The sequence below is a fragment of the Mus caroli genome, unplaced genomic scaffold (genome assembly GCF_978045245.1).
Source record: "Mus caroli unplaced genomic scaffold, Mus_caroli_1 scaffold_7, whole genome shotgun sequence".
Lineage (NCBI taxonomy): Eukaryota > Metazoa > Chordata > Mammalia > Rodentia > Muridae > Mus > Mus caroli.
The window spans coordinates 134,684,465-134,710,616 of NW_028227262.1; the positions used below are offsets into that span (position 1 = coordinate 134,684,465).

Genomic DNA, 26,152 nt, shown 5'->3' on the forward strand with positions numbered 1-26,152 from the left:
AAATCAAAACCCCAGGCTACAACACATGTTGGAGAGGATGTGGAGAAAGAAGAACACTCCTCCATTGCTGGAGGAATTACAAACTGGTACAATCATTCTGGAAATCAATCTGGAGGTTCCTCAGAAAATCGGAAATAGATCTATCTGAAGATTCAGCAATACCACTCTTGGGAATATACCCAAAAGATGCCCCACCTTGCCACAAGGACACCTGTTCCAATATGTTCATAGCAGCCTTATTTGTGATAGCCAGATGCTGGAAAGAACCCAGATGTCCCACAAAAGAAGAATGGATACAGAAAATGTGGTTCATTTATACAATGGAATACTATTCAACTATTAAGAAAGAGAACATCCTGAGTTTTGCAGCAAATGGATGGAACTAGAAAATATCATCCCGAGTGAGGTAAGTCAGACCCAAAAGGACATGAATGGTATGCACAAACTAAAAAGTGGATATTAGCCAAGAAAATGAGAGAGAGAGAGAGAGAGAGAGAGAGAGAGAGAGAGAGAGAGAGAGAGAGAGAGAGACAGAGACAGACAGAGACAGACAGAGACAGACAGAGACAGACAGAGACAGAGACAGAGACAGAGAGAAGAGAAGAGAAGAGAAGAGAAGAGAAGAGAAGAGAAGAGAAGAGAAGAGAAGAGAAGAGAAGAGAAGAGAAGAGAAGAGAACATAATACCCAAGATACAGTCCACAGAACTCAAAAAGTTCAACAAGCTGAAGGGCCCAAGTCAAGACTCCTCAGTCCCACTTGGCAGGGAGAAGAAAGCAATCACAAGTGGAGGGGGTACTTAGGAGGCAAATTGGACAGGGGTTGGAGGGGAGAGAGGAGAACCTAATCTGATATTGGGTAAGGGGAAAGAACTGAAGATATGAGGGCCAGCAGAAAGAATGGAAATAGACAACTTAGGAAGGTGGGAAGTTGGGGGGACCCTCCAGTATGTACCAGAGACCTGGGAGGTGAGAGACTCTATGGTCTCAAAGGGAGGAATCTTAGAATGCAGGATAGTAGGGATAGAGAATTTATAGAGCCCACCTCCAGCAGAAAGACAAGGCATAAAATGACAGAGAGTTGCCATCCTAAGTCAAAACTCTGATCCATATTTGTTCCTCTCTGAAGGAACCATAGGGATGGAAACGGAGAGGAGCCTGAGGAAAAGAAGGTCCAGCAACAGGCCCAAAATGGGATCCAGCTCAAGGGGAGGTCCCAAGTTCTGACACTATTACTGAGGCTATGGGGCTCTCACAAAAAAAGACCTATCATGACTGCCCTCCAAAAGACCCAGGAAGCAGCTGAAAGAGTCAGATGCAGATATATGCACCCAACCAAGGGACAGAAGCAGCTGACCCCTGTGGTTTAATTAGAGAAAGGCAAGAAGAAGCTGAGGAGGTGGGCAACCCTGTAGGACGACCAGCAGTCTCAATTATCCTGTACCCCTGAGATCTCTCAAATACTTGAACACCAATTAGGAAGCATATACCAGATGAAGCCCCGAACACATATACAGCAGAGGACTGCTGGGTCTGGCTTCAATCAGAAGACCCACCTACCCTTCAAGAGGCTGGGGGCCCCAGAGTGTTTAGAGGTCTTTTTAGGTGGGTGGTGGGTGGCAGGGTCATCCTCAGGAAGACTGGGGTTAGGGAGGAGTTATGGGATGTGGAACAGTTGGAGGCTGGGGTTTTGGTAAAATCTGGAGTTTAAAAAAAGAGAAATAAATAAATAAAAGACAAAATAAAAATAATAAACAATCAGACCATTTTTAAGTTATTTTGTTTGTACATATAAATTTTAAGGGTCAAAATTACATTCTTCATTAAGGTAGACAATATAAAATAAGCAAACCAAAAATCACATTTGATGAGCTAAGATACTTGGATACTGTGGGTTCAAGGTGAAAACAAGAGAGCTTTCCTATATGAGGTTCACAAATGTCAGATGGAAAATGGCTGCAATCTATGGACACGTCCATAATTATGTAAGGGGAATACATTTCTAAGATTTTAAGCTTTTTAGTTTAATATATCGCGCATTTTTTGATTCTAGGAGAGAGAGGGGTTTAGGGAGAGTCTGGTTCTTGATAATGCAACCACTGTACTCGGTGACCAGATGCCCTAAAATACTTGAGAAGCATAAATTGGTGCTGAAGAATTTTTTTAACTGACATAAAACTGGCTAAGGAAGGGCAGTGGATCTGAAAAGAGTTCGGAGAAGAAGGTGATTATTATCAAAACATTTAGGAAAATATCAAAAATTAATAAAAATTCATAAAAGAAAGCAAGCAACCCAATATTGTGCAGAAAAACAGTTAATAGCAATTTATGTTTATACAGAATGTATTTTTATATGGCAATCATTAAATTATGTTTAAAAATTATTTTCATTAGAAAGTGCTCATGATATATTAAACTAAAAAGCATAAAATGGTATGCCATGGAAAGTAGCATCTCCAATAGTGCTATAAGATCCTGGAGCAGAGATATCAGTTAACTTGTCAGAATCAAGAAAAAAGACAGACATACGGGGAGGGGGAGGGAGGAGGAGAGAGGGAGAGGGAGAGGGAGAGGGAGAGGGAGAGGGAGAGGGAGAGGGAGAGGGAGAGGGAGAGGGAGAGGGAGAGGGAGAGGGAGAGGGAGAGGGAGAGGGAGAGGGAGAGAGAGAGAGAGAGAGAGAGAGAGAGAGAGAGAGAGAGAGAGAGCTTAAAAATCAAAGATCAGGGGATTGGACACTTAAGGAATGGATCAGGTTGTAAAGATAACTCTCTAACTATGTCATGAATTTTTCTTAGTGTGTATATTATAAATAAATGCATAAAAATATATTTTACAGTGAAAGTCTAATGTGGAGCTCCATAGCTTCTAACTGTCCACAAAAACTATAAATAAATTTACCAAGATGCACAGACATTGGATCTGGATTATTTTGCTGGATGATATTTTTTATTTGGAAGTTCTTTATAATCAACTTTAAAATATGTTTTAAAGATGAACCTGTGAATGGTGCTGGAAAACCCTGGTTTTGTGGTTAGGAGCAAGTGGGTTCCAGCACCCACTTGGCAACTCACAACCATCTGAACCTTCAGCCCCAGGAAATCTGATGCCTTCTCTTTGTTTCTTTGACTATCCATCATATACCTGGGGACCAGAACACTTATGCACATAAAATATATGAAAACGAAAACAACTAAAATCTAAGAAGGTCCATTTGGAAACATACAATAATTACACTTTTATTTAAGCAAATGCATGAAGTTCACAACAGTGGCATGTTGTGAAAACCCACCCTCACTGTTTTGTCCTCAGCTCTCTCCTTTGATCCTCTCCTGCAGCCATTACAACCTCTTTGCTTCAATAGAGTTCTTGAAAGAAAATTTCAATCTTTTTCTTTACTTGTAAGCATTATACACCATTAATCACATATCTTCTTAAAAGCTTACATACATACAATCTCAAATATATGTATATACTGCTTGAGTTTTCTTCAGAATTCTCATGCCTTATTTCTACTTCCTTAACTGATTTCTGTATATTTAATTATCATCCTGTTATTTTTTAGGCTTCAGTCTGTACACACCTTCTTTCTAGTACCCTTCTTTGATGGTGAGTGTATTATAAATAATTTCTTTTTTTCTCTTCACATCACCTCTGTTTCAAACTGTAGATTCTTACTTACCATCTCTGGCTAATTTTGTGGATAAATCTCTTAGATATACCAAAATAAGGTCTATTATTTCCCCCATGTTCCACCTGAAAAATAATCTTCTGCTGTCAGGTCTCATGTTCATATACCCTGGATCAACTGTACCATTAAATCTGTCAGGGAAACTCACAGGCTAAGCCTGCAAAATAGCTTCACAATTTGGTAATTTTTCATTGCCTTCACTCCCAGTTCAAATTACTACTATTTCTTATTTAGATTCTTGAAGCAAATTCCTAACTAATCACATCATGCTTGCTCTACTGTCTTCATCACTTTGTGCAAGCTACCATCTAAACAGCAGCCACAACAGCAGAGTTAAGAGCAGTTATAGTTTGCATACACTTCCCTTAAAGTTTGTGTATTAAAACATTTGTCTCTGGCCCATGGCAATATTGGTATATAATGGAAGCTTTAAGAGGCAGAGCCTTGTGCAGCTTTTTAATGCTTAGAGAACATGTCCTAGAAGGGTATTTTGGCTTTCTTCCCTTTCTTTCTTTTGTTTTTACTTCCTGGCCATGAAAGATATTTTTTCTACTGTGAGCCCCTGCCATGTCTATGTCAATGCAGAAGGGGGATGACATCACTAGAACTAGAAACACAAGTAACCCTGCTTTAGAAGTAAATTGTTTCTGTTCCCTATAAAAAGACCAGAAAGCTGAGGAAAGTGCCCATCACAAATGTTGCTCATCTTCTCAGAACTCTCCAACCATGTGCCCTAAGCCACACAGCCTGGAGTTATAGAGGATTTACAGTATGACCCCATCTCCTACTATATTTTGCCCCCTTGGTTTGTAGCAATTATAACAGCCAGTTTGCCCTTGCTTAAAAATTGCCAAGGGCACAACTGTTCTAAAACATGGCTGCTCCCTCATCCTTGGTATCATTACATTTCAGAGTTCACATATAGCGCATCCCTTCATTTAACAAAGGCTAAAATGGATTTTTTGTGGGTTTTTTTTTAAACCTTGACATTGGCTGGATGTCATTTACATTTTGTAAAATGAGGAACACCATAAAATGACCAATTTTGAGAAAACTCCAATTCTTCACCAATTCAATTTTGGACATGTTCAAGATATTGCCCCAACAAAAGGCCTTACCATTTCGGTGGTTATTTCCTGACCATGCTACATAAACACCTTCCCCAACACATACACAAACACGCAACACACACACACACACACACACCATTTTTCTTTAACTTTATTTTTCTTCACAGCCCTCAGCTCCATCTTACACTCTGTATCTTTAAAGGGCTGAATTATTGTTATACACTTTGTATCTGAATATAGTTACAAATGGGGTAAAAAGATTAGCTTTTCATTCTTTTCTGATACATCTTCAGTGCCTGAAAAGAACCGAGAGGATGAATGATTAAGTTCATGACCTTTTCAAGTTTTTAGGTTTTGTGATTGAGTGGATGATAATTGATTACTGATGATGTCAAGATAAAGACTGAAGAAAATTAAGGAATTTGACATGTTTTGCTTACACAAAAATGAGGTAAAGTGCACGCTAGGCTATATAGATACCACTTTATTACTAATTTCAAGAAATAATTTTGATAAAGATAATAATAATTTTGATTAATTTATAATTTAGTATTGATTTTGCAATCTCTTATAATGCTGGAAACCATTTTTTTTTACTTTGCTGTAAAGACATATGTTCAATGGTAAGAAACCTAACAGAAAATAAATTTTAGTTTTGAAACCAAAGAGCTTATTCTACATGTGTGAATAATATAAAAGCATTTAATATGTCCTTCCCCTCAAAGGGCTTCATTTCTCACATATTTGATACTGCTGGCTTGTGATCATAGAGACAATGGACAGGAAGAGATGAGTACAAACTCCTCTGTGAATAATGGGCATAAATGCTCCCAACGTTCCCACAAAATTCATAGAGCTCTGAAGAATAAATTTTCACAATTCTAATACTTTAAAACTATACATGCATGTTTATTTTTAACATGTCAGGTCAGACATGTCTTCAACATCAGGTAACCTCTATGTAAGTGTAAAGAAGGAGAGCCTACAGAGATGGTTCAGCGGTGAATGCTCTTACTGTGCAAGTGTAAGGATATAGAGTTTGAATCCTTAGAATTCCTATAAAAGCCAGACATGTATTGCATGTTTCTAGTCACAGAACTCCTACAGGGAGATGGAAAGCTGAGGCAGGAAAATCACCAGAAGCCACCAGTAGCTTAGATCTTGTATGAGCTAGCCTGGTATGTGGCATATGCCAGAGAAAGAAGGGAATCCAAAGTGGACAGGTGAGAGAGAAGAAGTGGGGAGGGACATGGGACTGAGATCCTGTCTCAAACAATGTGGAATGCAAAAACCAAGAGCAGAAGCTGCACCCTGACCTATACAGAATTGTTGTTGTTGCAACAGCACTAAAGCTGTGTAATTACCCATACACACACATAGAGAGAAAGATAGAGAAGGGAAGAGAGAAAAAGAAAGAGAGAGTAGAGAGAGAAATAGAGACACAGAGACAAAGAAGCACAGAGACAAAGAGACAGACAGAGACATAGAAAATGAAACCAGAAATATAGAGAGTCTCAGTTCCTTGATCAGCAAGAGAATCTTAATCATTTTTGCTTGAAGGTGTTATTATTTCTATCTCTATATTGTACATGTCTTTTTATCCAGATATATTAACAGACACTATAACAGTTGTTCCAATATTTTGCAGAAGTGAATGGAGTAAAAAAAGTCACTAACACTGTTCTAATAACCTTCTGCAAAGATGTCACTTAAATACTATTTTCAAAGAGAATGAATATGTGCACACAAGGGAAACTTTAAGCGATATAGTTAAAAGAATTTCCACTTTTAGATGGTCAAACAAAATCATGATCCCCTTGATTTTCTACTTGGTCTTAATAAACTCTTATTTGTGAAGGACTGAAGCAAGTGAACTCTTCATTACTGATGGGGATAATTAGAGTAAAGGAGCTTCAGACTCAAAGACTCAAAATTTTAACGCAGTCTTTTATCAAAGCAGTCACTCCACTTCGACTTGACAGTTAGCAGCATATGATCTGGTAAACAAATACTTTCACACGGAACAAAAGTGCTATTAAAGGCCAAAACTGTCAACACAAATTCCATTCTTACAAGTGAAAAAAATACATAAACTGTTGATCACCTCTGGTTGTCTTAACTAGCATGGAGGTTGTCATGGAAACATTTCTGCGAAGTTCACAGTGATGAAACACAAACACTTTCAGTCTAATTGCTATTAGGTTTAGCATACCAGAGTTTATTTATGCTCAGTGTGCACTGTGATAAAATGTAGCAGAAATAAAACTTATAATAATCCAACATAACAAAGCCAACATTCCCCTTTTGAAAAGTAAATGAAAACGAAACACAATGGAATTTTTTTTTTTTCAAATCTCATAATGCCCCAATATTCTGAAATACCTATTCTGATACTTTTGTACCCATAGTGCATGCATGAGTTTTGAAAAGGTTTTTGTACATTTACTTACATGTGATTTAAAAAACAAAACAAAACACCACTTTATCCATTAAACCCAAGACTGAAAATATTAAAATTCAAATCTCAGCAGAAGTTGAGCCTCTTTAGTTCTGATTTTCTGGAAGTGTTATCAGCTATCAACAATTATCAAAGAATTGCACCTCATTCTATGAAGATAAAAACGTTGTGAACAGTTTGTCTGCAATCTTCTGTTTTCTCAGTGACAGGGGACCTAAAAACTTATTCTGAAGAAAAACAAACATTGCTGACAAGTATACAAAATAATATGCTTGTGAAATCCCAGTAAATAAGTATTTTACTCAACATTTTGGTAGGAAATATGTCTTTCTAGTGTATATGAAATTTTTAATCTTTAAAAATGTTTCCCAAAGTGTTATAACTTGAAGTACATGGATGTTTTGCCTACATGAATGCCGATGAGCTATAACATGAAACGTCCTCAGCGGCCAGAAGCCTGTTTCAGATCCTCTGGAACTAGGAGTTGTAGATGCTTTTGAACTGTTATGTACAGTTGTGGACTTGATCCTGGTTCTTGCAGAACAGTCAAGCGTTCTTAACCATTGAGCCTTCTCTCTCCAGCCTCCTTGTATAAGATTCTAATTTTTGACTAATATATCTGACTTTTTCCCTAACTTTTCTTTTACTGCATGGCAATGAAACATAAAATGTCATTCAAGTCTAGAAAGTATTGGGGTCTTTTAAATTATTATTGAGGCTGGAAGAATAGTTCAGAGGTTAAAGCATCAGAATTGTGACAAGTTCACCCATCAGGTGCTACATTGGTGAAGGAGAACTGGCCTTCGAGGTTAGCGCTCTGACCTGCATGTGCATGTATACACACAATGAACACATTTTGGGTAAAATAATTATGAGCCATCTAACACGTTCTTACAAGTATAATAACTACTAGGTAGTAAAAGAATAGAATCCTAGCTTCTCTGTGACCAAGCTTAAATTCTAGATGATAAAAGAAAAGCAACGTTTTATAAATAAATTATTAAAAGACACAGAGCTAAGTACAGGCACATTTGAGTTAGGAGGTTCAATGTAAATAATACTGGTACTCCACAATAAAAAAGGAAGAGATGAGTCTCTTCCAAAAATTTACAGGAAAAGCAAGATGACATAATTTCAGCACTATTTCAAGCTAAAGGATTCGTGTTTAGAATAGCCCCACAAACACAAATCTTGGAGTACTAAAAAGCAATTTTGTCATATTTTTCTAAGATCACATTTTTCTTAAATCTCAAGCTACTAGCTAGTCAAAATAAGACATAGCATATGTCACTGACTCAGGGTTGAACAGATGCTAACTCACTCTCTGTGTTATCACTACCATATCCAGCAGCCAGTGTGTGTGATTGGGGAGGGGCACAGACAAGTCTGTATGCAATGTATCTGCAAGTTCCCACAAACAGCAAGCTACACAACCTACACAACCATATTAAACTTCTTCACTAATTCTCAAATATAGGGATTTCAGCTAAAACCCTTAAACAATATTCTGTGATTTCCCCTAAACATTTGTGTCAACTTTGAGAAGTCTTTTTTTTTTCCTCCCCTATATGGCTTAGTTTAAAATTCTAAGAGGAGTCAGAGGGCTCAACTCCTTCTTGCTCTCTGATTCTAATAAGGTGCATTCTTCTTTCTCCTCTCATTCCAGAGAGAAAAACAAAACGAAAAACCATTACTGATGTCCTCGACATAATCCAGTAAAAACGAAGGCATTCTGGCCGCCAGAGATCCAAGGTATTTACAACAAAAGAGGCACATAGGAGACTTATTTGAGACCTAACTAAACATTCAGAGGATAGGAGGGAGCATACAAGGAGAGGGACTTCGAAGAAAGAAGACGCACTAGAGAATATGTTCAGAATGCAAAAGTGTACTGAAAATATGATGCTGTATTTGGGTATTAAAAAAATCCTGTGTCTCCTCAGAGTGCTTTTAACTAGGTTAACATGAATGAAAATTTATTACATATTTTAAAAATTATGTTTAATTATGTGTATTTGTGTGGTTTGTGCACTCAATGCAGTTGCACACAGAAGCTGGGAATGTCTGATTTTCTAGGCTTGGGGTTACAGCCTATTGTTAGCCACCTGCTTTGGGTGCTGGGAACAAAACTCAGGTTTGCTCCATAGCTTTAAGGACTCCAGTCACTGGAGTTCTTAGAAACTTCTAAGCTTGAAAGTGCAGATTCCTTTGCTCTCACCAGCATTTTGCAGTCACATAACACATAAAGGGAGAGTACAAATACAGGACATTCATACTCTGCTATCCATATTGTTTAAAGGGATAGAGTAATATAATCTAGCCTTACCTAGTTGGTCTCCATATTGATTGCAGGAGAAAACAGGCACGTATGAAAATTAACAGAACATAATGTGATCATGGGCGACTGTAGTGATTCACTTATTTAGTATGCACACGTGCATGGGCAAATTCCTAACAAATAATGACAATAATAAATTAAAATTTATCAGTTGATTATAAAATTGTAAGTAAATATGAAAATCATTCCTTTTATCCATTCATTTGATAAAGCTTTAATTAAATACCAAACATAAGGCAATGTGTTAGGAAGGAAAAAAATCCAGGGATCTGCCCACTTACCTAAAGATGTACACAGCAACAACCAGGTGTATCACTGGGTAGGAACATTAATGCTCATATCTTTGTTATCTCAGCTTTAAAATATGAGGTCTATAGAGTTCTGGTCATAAACAATAAATTGTTGTGACAATCACTGTATTTTAAAAGATTCATCTATTTTTATTTTATATTCGGCTGTTGTGCTTGCATGCATGTCTTTGAACAACACAATTGCAGAGCCTGAGGACAGCAGACAAGGGCTGTAGATTCCCCTTAACTGGAGTTAATACAGATGGCTGTTAGCCTCCATATAGATGCTATGAATCTAACCAGGTCTCTGGAAGAGCAGTCAGTGTTCTCAAATGCTGAACTGTCTCTCTGATCAGTAATCGCTGTATTTCACAGACACTCAACATGCCAAATCAAACTGAACATGAGAGGGGAGGGAAAGAAAATTTGGAAGAATGGGGGTAGATTAAGTGGTGGAAGAGACAGTGGAAAGGAAGAAGGAAAAGGAAAATGTGCTATTTTGTTATTTCCTTCAACAATTCAACCATACACTTAAAACTGCCTCTTGATTGTGTGCCCAGACCTTGAAGAAATGTTAGGAAAGCCTAGGCCCTGGCCAAAACTACCTCAGTGTTTACTGGAAAGCAGATCTTTATGTATGAACTCAGTTCTTCTATAAAACAGATTAAAATATTTTAGACTTTTGGAAGCTCAGAGAAAGGTCAATGGAACCAAATAACCAATAAGTATTTAGATAGTACATGAAATTATGGGAATCCTGGGTATCCACTCAAAAAAAGAATTTAGATATTTTTTCTTGCTTTGTAGAAAATGTATTGCAATTCTCCAACCTCGCATTGCTTTTTCTTTATAACATTTTACCCTGCAGCATTTTTCGCTCCTTTTGCTTGGTTGCCAAAGAGACAGCCATTGGCATGGGCGATCCGAAGATTGGCAAAAGCCTTAAAGTTCTTCTCTTCTTCTGTGATGACTCTAGCATTTTCCTTTTTGTACACATTCTGGATGGGCATCACAAGTCCTGTTAGCTAGGTGACCAACTAAAGATCTTCAGAAGAACTGTCTCACTTCTTCAGAGCAGAAGGTTTCATGGGGGAAAGGCTGACCTTGGCCTGGAGTGATTCAGTGGGTTTGTTTTGCCTCCATGGGTCCACAAAGATGCTGATGGCGAGAGCCATTTTCTTGTGGATACCAGTCACCCTGAGTTTCTCCAGGCTGAAGCCCCTGCCTGCTCAGACCTTGGTGTGGTATCTAACTGTAGGGTACCTCATGCTGGGCCTGATGAGACCAGGAGCGGGAAGAGGGGCAATGCAGCACAGTTCGCCTGTGTTTGCGGATCTTGCACGCCTGCTGATTGAACCAAATGTCCACTTCATTGCTGCCAATCCTTGTGAAAGTGGGGCTTCAGGATCTTGCCATTCCGGCTGGGCGCCATGGCTGTCTCCTGTACCGGAGAACTACCGAGTGGAAAGGCAAGAATTTAGATTTTTAAACAAACCTGTAGAATGATTTTAAAATTTTAAACAAAACTGTGGAATGATTTTTAATAATTCTTGAAACTCGTGATTAATTATCACCATCTTTGGAAACTTTGTATATTTCTACTACCAATTTTAAAAATGAATATGTTTGAGCTGGGCAGCAGTAACTCACTCCTTTAGTTCCAGCACTTAGGAGGCAGAGGCAGGCAGATTTCTGAGTTCGAGGCCAGCCTGGTCTACAGAGTGAGTTCCAGGACAGTCAGGGCTACACAGAGAAACTCAGTCTTGAAGAAACAAAAAAGAAAAAAAATGTTTATGAAAATCATTCAAATCGTTCGAGGGAGAGCAACGCAGCCTTACCTTGCTGGGCATATTAAATATCACAATTATATCTGCAAATAACTATGTTGACTATGATGGGCTTGCATTTTCTTCATTTTTACAGGGAACTCACACTCCTTGTTGCCTGAACACACAAGATGAGATTAAAATATAAGAGGCTGATCTTCAATAACAAAATAAATAATAGAAAGCCAACATTCACGTGGAAACTGAACAACACTCTTCTCAATGATACCTTGGTCAAGGAAGGAATAAAGAAAGAAGTTAAGGACTTTTTAGAGTTCAATGAAAATGAAGCCACAACATGCCCAACTTATGAGACGCAATGAAAGCATTTCTAAGAGGAAAACTCATAGCTCTGAGTGCCTCCAAAAAGAAACTAGAGAAAGCACACATTAGCAGCTTGACAACACACTTAAAAGCACTAGAACAAAAGGAAGCAAATTCACCCAAGAGGAGTAGACGGCAGGAAATAATCAAACTCAGGGGCGAAATCAACCAAGTGGAAACAAGAAGAACTATTCAAAGAATCAACCAATCAAGGAGCTGGTTCTTTGAGAAAAATCAACAAGATAGATAAACCCTTAGCCAGACTCACTAGAGGGCACAGGGAAAGCATTCTAATTAACAAAATCAGAAATGAAAAAGGAGACATAACAACAGATCCTGAAGAAATCCAAAACACCATCAGATCATTCTACAAAAGGCTTTACTCAACAAAACTGGAGAACCTGGCTGAAATGGAGAAGTTTCTAGACAGATACCAGGTACCAAAGTTGATTCAAGATCAGGTTAATGATCTAAACAGCCCTATATCCCCAAAAGAAATAGAAGCAGTCATTAATAGTTTCCCAACCAAAAAAAGCCCAGGACCAGATGGGTTTAGTGCAGAGTTCTATCAGACCTTCAAAGAAGATCTAATCCCAGTTCTTCACAAACTATTCCACAAAATAGAAACAGAAGGTACTCTACCCAACTCATTCTATGAAACCACAATTACTCTGATAGCTAAACCACAAAAAAGACCCAACAAAGATAGAAAATTTCAGACCAATATCCCTTATGAAAATTGATGCAAAAATCCTCAATAAAGTTCTTGCTAACCGAATCCAAGAACACATCAAAACAATCATCCATCCTGACCAAGTAGGTTTCATCCCAGGGATGCAGGGATGGTTCAATATACAGAAATCCATCAACTCAATCCAGTATATAAACAAACTCAAAGACAAAAACCACATGATCATCTCTTTAGATGTGGAAAAAGCATTTGACAAGATCCAACACCCATTCATGATAAAAGTCTTGGAAAGATCAGGAATTCAAGGCCCATACCTAAACATGATAAAAGCAATCTACAGCAAACCAGTAGCCAACATCAAAGTAAATGGTGAGAAGCTTGAAGCAATCCCACTAAAATCAGGAACTAGACAAGGCTGTCCACTTTCTCCATACCTATTCAACATTGTACTTGAAGTCCTAGCCAGAGCAATTCGACAACAAAAGGAGATCAAAGGGATACAAATTGGAAAAGATGAAGTCAAAATATCACTTTTTGCAGATGATATGATAGTATATATAAGTGAACCTAAAAATTCCCCCAGAGAACTCCTAAACCTGATAAACAGCTTCGGTGAAGTAGCTGGATATAAAATTAACTCAAACAGATCAATGGCCTTTCTCTACACAAAGAATAAACAGGCTGAGAAAGAAATTAGGGAAACAACACCCTTCTCAATAGTAACAAATAATATAAAATATCTTGGCGTGACTCTAACTAAGGAAGTGAAAGATCTGTATAATAAAAACTTCAAGTCTCTGAAGAAAGAAATTATAGAAGATCTCAGAAGATGGAAAGATCTCCCATGCTCATGGATTGGCAGGATCAACATTTTAAAAATGACTATCTTGCCAAAATCAATCTACAGATTCAATGCAATCCCCATTAAAATTCCAACTCAATTCTTCAAGGAATTAGGAAGTGCAATCTGCAAATTCATCTAGAATAACAAAAAACCTAGGATAGCAAAAACTCTTCTCAAGGATAAAAGAACCTCTGGTGGAATCACCATGCCAAACCTAAATCTTTACTACAGAGCAATTGTGATAAAAACTGCATGGTATTGGTATAGTGACAGACAAGTAGACCAATGGAATAGAATTGAAGACCCAGAAATGAAGCCACACACCTATGGTCACTTGATCTTCGACTAGGGAGCTAAAACCATCCAGTGGAAGAAAGACAGCATTTCAACAAATGGTGCTGGCACAACTGGTTGTTATCATGTAGAACAATTCGAATTGATCCATTCCTATCTCTTTGTACTAAGGTCAAATCTAAGTGGATCAAGGAACTTCACATAAAACCAGAGACACTGAAACTTATAGAGGAGATAGTAGGGAAAAGCCTTGAAGATATAGGCACAGGGGAAATTTCTTGAATAGAACAGCAATGGCTTGTGCTGTAAGATCGAGAATTGACAAGTGGGACCTCATGAAACTGCAAAGCTTCTGCAAGGCAAAAGACACCACCAATAAGACAAAAAAACCACCAACAGATTGGGAAAGTATCTTTACCTATCCTAAATCAGATAAGGGACTAATATCCAATATATATAAAGAACTAAAGAAGGTGGACTCCAGAAAATCAAATAACCCCATTAAAAATGGGACTCAGAACTGAACAAAGAATTCTCACCTGAGGAATACCGAATGGCAGAGAAGCACCTGAAAAAATGTTCAACATCCTTAATCATCAGGGAAATGCAAATCAAAACAACCCTGAGATTCCACCTCACACCAGTCAGAATGGCTAAGATCAAAAATTCAGGTGACAGCAGATGCTGGCGAGGATGTGGAGAAAGAGGAACACTCCTCCATTGTTGGTGGGATTGAAAGCTTGTACAACCACTCTGGAAATCAGTCTGGCGGTTCCTCAGAAAATTGGACATAGTACTACCGGAGGATCCAGCAATACCTCTCCTGGGCATATATCCAGAAGATGTCCCAACCGGTAAGGAGGACACATGCTCCACTATGTTCATAGCAGCCTTATTTATAATAGCCAGAAGCTGGAAAGAACACAGATGCCCCTCAACAGAGGAATGGATACAGAAAATATGGTACATTTACACAATGGAGTACTACTCAGCTATTAAAAAGAATGAATTTATGAAATTCCTAGCCAAATGGATGGACCTGGAGGGCATCATCTTGAGTGAGGTAACACAATCACAAAGGAACTCACACAATATGTATTCACTGATCAGTGGATATTAGCCCAAAACTTAGGATACCCAAGATATAAGATACAATTTGCTAAACGCATGAAACTCAAGAAGAATGAAGACCAAAGTGTGGACACTGTGCCCCTTCTTAGAATTGGGAACAAAACACCCATGGAAGGAGTTACAGAGACAAAGTTTGGAGCTGTGATGAAAGGATGGACCATCTAGAGACTGCCATATCCAGGGATCCATCCCATAATCAGCTTCCAAACGCTGACACCATTGCATACACTAGCAAGATTTTGCTGAAAGGACCCAGATATAGCTGTCTCTTGTGAGACTATGCTGGGGCCTAGCAAACGCAGAAGTGGATGCTCACAGTCAGCTATTGGATGGATCACAGGGCTCCCAATGGAGAAGCTAGAGAAAGTATCCAAGGAGCTAAAGGGATCTGCAATCCTATAGTTGGAACAACATGATGAACTAACCAGTACCCTGGAGCTCTTGTCTCTAGCTGCATATGTATGGAAAGATGGCCTAGTTGGCCATCACTGGGAAGAGAGGCCCATTGGACTTGCAAACTTTATATGCCCCAATACAGGGGAATACCAGGGCCAAAAGAATGGGAATGGATGGGTAGGGAAATGGGGGGGGGGTATGGGGGACTTTTGGGATAGCATGGAAATGTAATTGAGGAAAATACGTAATAGAAAAAAATGTAAGAGGAACACGTACAAGAAAAATCAAGTGAAACATGTTTTGACAAATCAGCTGCTACGCATGCATGTTATTTTGTAAACCTTCCAGTAATACCAGGCAAAGAAGGACTTCATCTTGCCATATAGTTCAACAGTGACTCCCCGAGAGCATGGATTTTGCAATAACTCAATGTAATGTTAAAATAAGCTTGATAAGAAAATGCAGTGTGTGGTGTTAAACCTAACTGGATTACTTTTGAATGCTTTAAAAAACTAACCAGCCCCCGCCTCCCCCCCCCCAGCCACACACACACAGCTGTGTCACTAGTTGCATATGTAGCAGAGGATGGCCTAGTCGGCCATCAATGGGAAAAGAGGGCCTTGATCTTGTGAAGATCATATGCCCCAGTAAAGGGGAACACCAGGGCCAGGAAGCGAAGCGGGAATGGGTGGGATGGGGAGCAGGGAAGGGGGGGTTGATAGTATAGGAAGCTTTTGGGATAGCATTTGAAATGTAAATGAAGAAAATATCTAATAAAAATAAATAAAATTTAAAAAGTATACTTTCCAAACATTCTCAACTTTAAAAGAGGTATAAGACATTTAGCAAAAGTTTTATTCCATGCTATTATTTTGTCGGTAAACAAATCTAAGAAAAGTTACAAATTTGACCATATACCACTTAGAAGTATAGAAATGTATAATATACAATAGGTCACTGGGAACTAGATTGAGTTAAAAAGAAAAGTTTACTAATATATTATGAAATATCAGACTGTAAGATAACCTGTTATAAAATCGTTTCTAATTAAAATATAGTTTATGAAATCAGAGACTAACTTATAATAGCTTTTCTGTATTGAAACTTTCGATTTCATTTGCTTTTAGTCTACATTTTTGATTCTATGTAATGTAAGTTGATGCCCACACAAATAACAAAATCACAAAATATTTTTCTTTAAAATAAATTTCTAGTGACATGTTAGCTTTTTCCTATTGTTAGCTACGCTATGTTCTTATGTAATATCGATTATCAAATTGAATGTAAATTAAGAATAGCTAAATAAAATTTGAAAATGCATTCAAACATTTACAAATCATAATTGTATAAATTTTACAAAGTTAAAAATAATATGTAAACAAATAATTTCTGCATCCATGTATAACTTATGAAACCCATACTACATCTTAGAAATTCTCTGTATTCAAATGTTACCTGAATACAGCATCCAGAGGTCTCAGATCTATGCTGCTTTCATCTGATCCATCAGCTTAGAAAATGTTTATAAAAAAAATTTAAAATGCAGTGTAAACATTTCAGCCCTGAACCTTCTTTCTAGGCCTTTGAAAGTTCACTTTCAAGTGCAGTGCCTGGCAATCCACTGAGAATATCTGTGGAAAGCCCCAAAGATAGGTAAAACAGAATTTCTGACTCAGGAAATAAAGATCAGCTGAACAGGATTCCCATATGGCAATGCAGATCAATGGGAAACCAAGATCAGGAATTTACAGTATCTATCCTACACGGTAGAGCATGAAGGTTGTATTTCATTATTCCATTTCTGGCAATGAAAACCCCAGTGGCAGAGGTGGGAGGGGGGCACATGAGTAATGAACAGTATACTTTACTTTAGGTGGAATTAATACTGATATTTTTTTAAACCATGAATACAGTAAATAATTTTTCCACCAAACAATTACCCTACATTAAAAACAAAGAGGTTATGAAAACTGGGAAATACTTAAACAAAATTGCAATAGAAATTTCTAGTATTAATCTTAGTACAAGATTGTATGTTTTATTAAAAAAATAATTTATCACACTTCCACGTTTTGTGACAAAGAAGCCAGTACACACTAAATACAACAACAAAAACAAAAAGCAAAAACAAAAAAAATAAAAAAACAAACAAACAAAAAAAACCCCAAGAGATAACTAACAAATGCTTGAATGCTTAAACACATTTGCAATGTTATCAGCTCTAGTATGCTAATTAATACAATAGGTTCAAATTGTCTCTGAAAGACTCCTCTATGAAGGGCTGCTGCTCAGTATTTCAGTATCCACTTACAGAGGCATTCCCCAGGTATGATGAAGTTTTATTTTCTTCACGTATAACTATGTAACCTCAATCTATTTATTAGTTTTATAACTGCTGAGAGAACATAAATTCCACATTCTACATTAATTCTATGTCAGTTGTAATATTCTGTACACTATCTCACCTACAAACATCACATTAACCACTCAGTTTTTACTCCAGCCTTCCTGTGGTATAGATACACTGCAAACCTAAATCCGATATCCAGAACCTCTTTTCTCTTATTTTAAGAATTACTCCAAAGAACAAAACACATGGTAGCTTGGAACAATAGCAACCTACTTCTCACACTGCTGGACTCTGGATTTCTGTGAATAGTATCTAGGACAATAAAGATCTGATAAGGTCCCTTTCTGTTCATATTCTCTCATGACAGGGAGATTGAAAAGATTTTTGAGGGCATTAAAGTGAATAAAGACAAAAATCCCATTCATGACTTCACTAGATGTCTAAAGCCCCTTTCAGGAATGTCATTATATTAGGGAATCTAGTTTCAACACAAGAATTTCAGATGGAAAAGGACATTGAGCATACATCTGCTTCCCAGCTTCATCATACAAGGAGAAAAAGAAACAAAATAAAAAACAAAACAACACCAACCCCCCCTCCAAAAAAAAAACACACACAAACAAACAACCCTTCACTCCTCACTTCTCTCTAGTATGTCAAGAGTATGTAAAATCTAGGGTCTTCTAGTATCCTTTATGTCTTCTTTTTATCGCTCCAGGTGCCATTAAAAACTATGAAATTTATGTAACAGTTTAAGGATCAACATTTTAAGTCACTGGTAAATCTTAAACTCCTGCTGCTCCTGGATCAACTTTGAAACTTGAAAAGAGTAAGCCGTGCTCCCTTTGACTTACTTTGCTCATCTATGAGGTGGAAACAAAAATAGAATACTTCTCTCGAGGCTACCATAAGGATTAATATTAAGTTAATCCCAGCATATAAAAACCTAGAAGAGCAATCAGGCCAAAGCCATACAAAAAGAATGGTACCCACTTTCAGCATCACTGGTAATTAATTTTTATAAATTTTATCTATTTTATTTGTTGTTATTATTGTTTTATTTATTCACTTTACAGCCCTCTCACTGCCCCCTCTCAGTCACCCACATACAATCCTTTCTGTCTCCCTCCTCACCTTCTCCTCTGATTGGTTGCCCCCCCCCCCCAGGTATCCACCTACCACTGCTCATCAACTCTCTACAAAGTTAGACACATCCTCTCTTACTGAGGCCAGACAAGGCAGGCCAACTAGAAGAAAATAGCCCCCACACAAGCAACAGATTTTTTTTGCTGCAGTTGTTCCAAATCCAGGTGAAGGTAAAGCTGCACATCTACATATGTGCAGAGAGCCTAGGTCCAGCCCACGTTTGTTCTTTAGTTGGTGGTTTAGTATCTGAGAGCCCCAAGGGCCAGGTTAGTTGATTCTGTTGGTCTTCCTTTAGAGTTCCTAACCCTTAGGTGGCAAAATCATTCCTCTTATTCTTCCATAAAAGTCCTCAAGCTCCATCCTCTGATCCCTATGTAATTTTTAATCACTCTAACAACCCAGTGCTGCATTCTGTTTTCCCCTTTGATTTCAGTTTTATTGCATTATAATAAGAAAAGATACATAATTTCAATTTACCTTAATTTCTTAACATTTAAAAACATATTTTGAGTAAGTAGACTTACATCACATTCTTCTTTCCCTTTTGTACCCCAACTCCTCCCAGAGCCCCCTTCAAAACCTATAATACCATTCGTTTTTTATCATATTCTTTAAAATTTATAAAATATTGTAATAATAAAAATGAGTATTATAAAAGGTGTTTGATATAAAACAACAATCAATTGAACAGACAAATGTAGATGTTTGTCTACAGCAATACTGAAAATACAAATGTTTTTCTCAATATAAATTTTAAATAATTCAAAATATATTAACTATATAATATTTTAAAATAATATATCACTACTAGTTTTTTAATGGACATAAATAGATAAAGTTTTTTGTTTGTTTGCTTGTTTTGTTTTTAGTACAGTTTAAAATCTTAGCTCTTACTGTGGTACAAACACAAAGTAAGAACAGTTTTTGGACATTGGAGTTCATTGTAATAAGGCTGTATTTGAATGTCCCTCTCATCATCAAAGGATTTTATCGTCCATAGTAAATAAGCTAAGAGTTGATATTTCTGCTATGCCAAGGAATGAACTGTAGGCAAGATTTTTGGATACAGATTACCTGCTATGGACAAAGCTATTTGACTTGAGTGGTTGTCATCATTCTCAGCCTGCAGGGAACAGGTTACATTCATTTAAGAAATGGTGTGTGGTCCTTCCTTCAGTCTCAGCTCCAAACTTTGTCTCTGTAACTCCTTCCATGGGTATTTTGTTCCCCCTTCAAAGACGGAACGAAGTATTCACACTTTGGTTTTCCTTCCTCTTGAGTTTCATGAGATTTGCAAATTTTATCTTAGGTAGTCTAAGTTTCTGGGTTAATATCTACTTATCAGTGAGTGCATATCATGTGTGTTCCTTTGTGATTGGGTTACCTCACTCAGGATGGTATCTTCTGGGGATCCATCCCATAAACAACCACCAAACCAAGACACTATTGCATATACCAACAAGATTTTGCTGACAGATATAGCTGATATATCCCTGATATAGCTGCCTCCTGTGAGGCTCTGCCAGTGCCTGGCAAATACAGAAATGGATGCTCACAGTCAGCTATTGGATGAAACAGAGTCACCAATGAAGGAGCTAGAGAAAGTATCAAGGAGCTGAAGAAGTCTGCAGCCCTATAGGAGAAACAACAATATGAACTAACCAGTACCCCCAGAGCTTGTGTCTCTAGCTGCATATTTAGCAGAGGATGGCCTAGTCGGCCATCAGTAGGAGGAGATGCCCTTGGTCTTGGGAAGATAGAAAGAAATGGTGTGTGTATAAAGATGGTCTATCCATGAAGTCATTCATCAACTGATTCAATGAACAATGGTTCTGCTTGGAAGGTGGCACAGACATTAGGTGAGGGTAAGATTTTGGCTCATTGGATGTGATGATTTTGAAAAGCATTCATCTCAAAATAAGAGTAACTTATAGAGTCCGTTTCTTCAAAATTGATACAATAATTATAAATATCAAGCAAAGCCTTCAGTCTCACTCTTTGCTGTTCTCTTACAAGCCACCTCCCAAATTAATTTTCTACATCTTTTGACTGTATAAATAATTGTGAAATATGTAAGCTGTACTGAAAACCATAATATAGTATAAAAAATCTAATAAACAATCCTACTAATAGAGAGGCTGAGATAGGAGAAGCATGATTTCAAGACCATTATGTGGCACAGAGCAAGAACCTGCCATGTACAAACAAGCAGAAAGTATATATGGATTGTACAACACTGGACCTATTTTTCCAATTACCAAATTACACAGACCACTGGATGAAAGCTGACAAATTTCTAACTCCTCATATTTTTGAATTTCAATCAATTGGGATATGTTGGTAATATTAATTTTCATATTAAGAGATATTAAGGAAAAGTGATTGTTACTTCCTGTTAATTTTCTGGTTAGAGGTGGAATTATGTTTGTGTGGGTTTGTTGAAAGATTACTTTCTTGCTTTTTCTAGGGTGTAGTTTCACTCCTTGTATTGGTGTTTTCCATCTATTATCCTTTGTAGGGCTGGATTTGTGGAAAGATATTGTGTAAATTGGGTTTTTGTCATGGAATATCTTGTTTTCTCCATCTACGGTGATTGAGAGTTTTGTTGGGCTGGCATTTGTGTTCTTTTAGGTATGACATCTGCCCAGGATCTTCTAGCTTTCATAGTCTCTGGTGAAAAGTCTGGTGTAATTCTGATAGGCCTGCCTTTATATGTTACTTGACCGTTTTCCCTTACTGCTTTTAAAATTCTTCCATTGTTTAGTGCATTTGGTGTTTTGATTATTATGTAATAGGAGGAATTTCTTTTCTGGTTGAGTCTATTTGGAGTTCTGTAGGCTTCTTGTATGTTCATGGGCATCTCTTTCTTTAGGTTAGGGAAATTTTCTTCTATAATTTTGTTAAAGATATTTACTGGTCCTTTAAGTTGGGAATCTTTACTCTCTTCTAAACCTATTATTCTTAGGTTTCATTTTCTCATTGTGTCCTGGATTTCCTGGATGTTTTAGATTAGGAGACTTTTGCTTTTTGCATTTTCTTTGACTGTTGTGTCAATATTTTCAATATTCTATTTTCTGCACTGGAGATTCTCTCTTCTACCTCTTGTTTTCCATTGGTGATGCTTGCATCTATGACTCCTGATCTCTTTCCTAGGTTTTCTAACTCCAGGGTTGTGTCCCTTTGTGATTTATTTATTGTTTCTATTTCCATTTTTAGATCCTGGATGGTTTGTTCCTATCCTTCAAATGTTTGATTGTGTTTTCCTGTAACTCTTTAAGGAATTTTTGTGTTTCCTCTTTAAGAGCTTCTAGTTTTTTACCTGTGTTCTCCTGTATTTCTTTAAGGGAGTTATTTATGTCCTTGTTAATGTCCTCTATCATGTTCATGAGAAGTGATTTTAGGTCTGAATCTTGCTTTTCCAGTGTTTTGGGGTATCCAGGACTTGCTATGGTGGGAGAATTGGGTTCTGATAATGCCAAGTAACCTTGGTTTCTGTTGCTTATGTTTTATACTTGCCTCCAGCCATCTGATTATCTCTAGTGCTACCTGTGCTGGTTAAGACTGACTGAAGCCTATCCTTCCTGTGATCCTGGTTATATTTGAACTCCTCTAAGTCAAGCTGTCTCTGTGATCCTGTGATTCTGGGATCCTGTGATCCTGAGATCCTGGGTGTGTTAGAGCACCTGGGAGTGGAGCTGTCTCTGAGTGTTGTGGAGCTGGCTGCTGAGTTCTCACCCAAGGTCTGCTCCTTCCAGTCTGTGTGGGCCAGCGCCTTGAGCTGGTGGAGTTCCTGTATGCCTAGGGCACACTGGTCCCAGTTACTCCTGGTTTTGGGGACAGATGTTGTGTTCTCTTCACCTCTGATTCTCTGATCTTAGGTACATTGGAGTGCTTGGGAGTGGAGCTGCCACTGGGTGTTGTGGGGCTCCCAGTGCTGCATTCTTTCCCATATATATTTAGTTTGAATACTCACCTTTCTCAATCTGAATAAATAAGTTATATGAAATACAATGTAAACTTTTCTCATCATTAGTAACTGCATAACTGATCATCCTGCCTCCTTCTTGCTATAGTCTTTACTTCAAAATATTGCTCATGCATCTCCTACTTTCAAATGCTTTAATGAGTTCTTACTGTCTTTGCAAATGTCTACATGTAATATCTGATCAGGGCATGTTAAAAGAGTGGCCAACCAGTAAATTTGCCAAGTTACAAGTATCTCCTTTATTCTCCCAACATGTGAGTGTTTATGGCACACAATTATTCTGTTCTCCCATATAGCATTTGAATTAAGAACAAAATAAAACCACGTTACTGATGTTATCCTATAGGTATGTACATATATAAACATACACTGACACATATATGCCTGGAATAATCATTAAAGAAAATGGAGAAAATTAAAGAGTTCTTCTTTGTGATGGCACAGTTCCTTATATTTCTCCCATTCTGAAGGAAGTGTTTTATTCTCTGAATCTTTGACAAAATTCTATGTCCAGCGTGGAGGATTAACGCACTCACCCATATATTTTCAACACAGAAGATCACGTGGTTAGTAGGACCTTAGGTCTTTACCAACCTCCAAAATTATATGGCACATAGTCAGAAGTCTTAAACTTAAAATAAATTAATGTCATTTCTATAGATTAAAGGAAGTTTGCAGTCAGTTAAAACATAGACTACATGAATTTTTATGAAATTTACAGAACTACAAATAACTTTACATTTATCATATTAAATTTATTCCTGTGAGTTATCATCTATTCTAACCTGTCAAGATCATTCAAAGCTTTATTCTGACTTTCTAAAGAAAAAGTCTAAATTTCTTGGCTAATATATAACCAGTCATTGACTATACCTGTGTATTCTTAGCTCCATCAGAGATTTTTTCTATCGTTTTTTTGAAAAAAAAAAAGAGATTAATAGCCTCCACTTTTAAAATCATACTTTAACAGGGCAAACTTTATCTAGAAAAATTATGGATAAGGAAAGTATGACTGATATAAATTCTCTATTAATTCATTTGTAATCAATAAACGTGTTTCAGGGAAGAATTTGTTCTTTTTGTCATTTTTGTTCATAAGTGTTTCAGAATATCCAACTCCAGTGGACCCAAGAAATAGCAAATGGAGACAATGTAAGAAGAGATATTAGAGATGCATTAAATGTACCTGCCTAAATCCATGTGTTGGTATTCTATCTCCCCATTGTTATTGCTTCTGGAAGGTGGTTAGGATGTGATAGGCTCCAAGTTCTCCTGAAGATACAGGTAAGATGACACAAGTCTGAAGACCCTCATGATCTCTGATATTGACTGTTCAGCCCTCGAATGCATGAGAAATACATTCCTATGAAGTAATTTCTTTTAGTGTATGGAAATTAGCTATAATAGCCCATGTTAAAGTTCTTGAGAATCAAATGCCCTGGTTTTAATCTCAGTTAAACTAATGAATCTTAGTTGAAATAGATCACCAAAGCTTCTGGTTCCATAACTGTAAAATTAGAAGTTAATTAATAATGTTTAGAAGCCCTGTCAATTATCACAATTGTTGTATAATTATAAAGTATAGGACAGAAAGTATTTGTCTGTTCTTTTTGCTTTCTGTTTCCATGATAAAATATCATAACCAAAAGCAACATGAGAGGGAAAGGGTTTATTTGACTTAAATTCCAGATCACAGTCCATCATGAAGCAAAGTCAGGAAGACACCTCAGGTAGGACCTGAAGCATAGTCCATGGAGGACAGCTGCTTCCTGGCTTCATCCCATGGCTAACTCAACTTGCTTTCTTTTACAACTAACATCTATCTTCCTTACAGTGGCACATTCTTCCCTGGAGTGGCACATCCATCAGTAATCTTTGCTCACCAGCAGACCCATACATAACACAAGTTCATGAAGGCAGTTTCTCAACTGAGATTCCCTCTTCCCAGATGTGTCTATATTTGTGTTCAGTTTATAAAAACTAGCCACACACACACACACCACCACCACCACCACCACCACCACCACCACCACCACCACGCATTTCAAACAGACATAGCATAGAAATCTATGATGGTAAGTTACATAGGAACATAGGGTAAGTCACCCAAAGTTTGTTAACCTAGCATATTTTCTGTCTTGGGAATATAACGTTATTTTTAGCATGTCACATCAGAGGATGAGTTATTTGGTTGTAGGGTCCTCTGGGTAATTCTTTTGAAACATTCTAAGTAAGTATTATAAAGTTGACCCAAAACTTGAAAATTGTTAAAGTATCTGTCTCTTATGAAGCTATTCTCTCAAAGGGAGCATATTGCTCCAATCAGGTGATCTCAAAAAGATCTCTCAGCCCATGGCTTGAGATTTAAAATGTATTCTATATGGACAAGTGTGGGTGTTGTTGAGAAAGAGGAGACAATTAGGAATTGCCTTTTGGTGAAGGCTCTATTGCAGAACAGCCCTTTTCCACACTTATTGAATCACCTCATATCCTGTTTCTTCTTCCATAATTTTTAAGGATAATTAGCCATATATTTTAATCTCATACACTTTTAATATCTCATTAAATATTACACTTCCATATAAAAACTTCATATTTTATTTTTTAAGTTTCCTATTTTCATGTAACTTTTGTCTCAACTTTCGGTAACTTTAGTGTTTATTTTGTTAATTGCTCTTATAGCTATAGCCATAAAGTACTTATCACATTGAATGTCATAAACCTCTGCTGTGATTAAGTACAATTTCTAATTCTAACACTGTTTTAATCTCTCATGAAATTAACAGAACTACAAATTTTCATTGATTCTAGCCTGCCAAGATCATTTCAAGTTTTATTCTCACTTATTGAAGAAAAAGGTAGTCAAAAACAGTCATTTCTCTCTTTATTCCATTAGGATTTTGCATGTTTTATTACTTGTCTTCATTATGATTATTAAGAACATGCTCAGAGGAGTCCTAAAAGAATAGATTCACATCATTATTTATTATATTGAAGAAAAAGAAAGGATGACGATTTTACTTCTTCAAACTGTTTCTCAAACCACTCTGGTGTCCACTATATCATATACTCTAGTCCTTGCTGTTCTAAAAATCAACTGAATTCAACTGGGAAAGATATCCACAGGTGTATTCTCTTTACCTGTGTCTAGGATTCATACTACTAGATATTCCCAAAGGGTATCACATACTTTTTCATTGTTCATACTTCATATGAGTCAATTTAAATATGCTAATCATAATGAGTCAATTTAAATCATAATCTTAAAAACTACATAACCTACAGATTTTTTGAACACACACACACTAGACCAAGCCCCAGAG

The 26,152-nt window shown here is 37.2% G+C and overlaps 1 protein-coding gene and 1 pseudogene across 3 annotated transcripts in view; both read right to left on the minus strand.

Annotated features, from left to right (window-relative positions):
- Foxp2 (forkhead box P2) overlaps positions 1-26,152 on the minus strand; it is a 543,295-nt gene that overhangs the window by 488,264 nt on the left and 28,879 nt on the right. The gene's annotated exons all lie outside the window — the stretch shown is intronic.
- Positions 10,639-11,327, minus strand: LOC110296501 (large ribosomal subunit protein eL13 pseudogene; annotated as a pseudogene).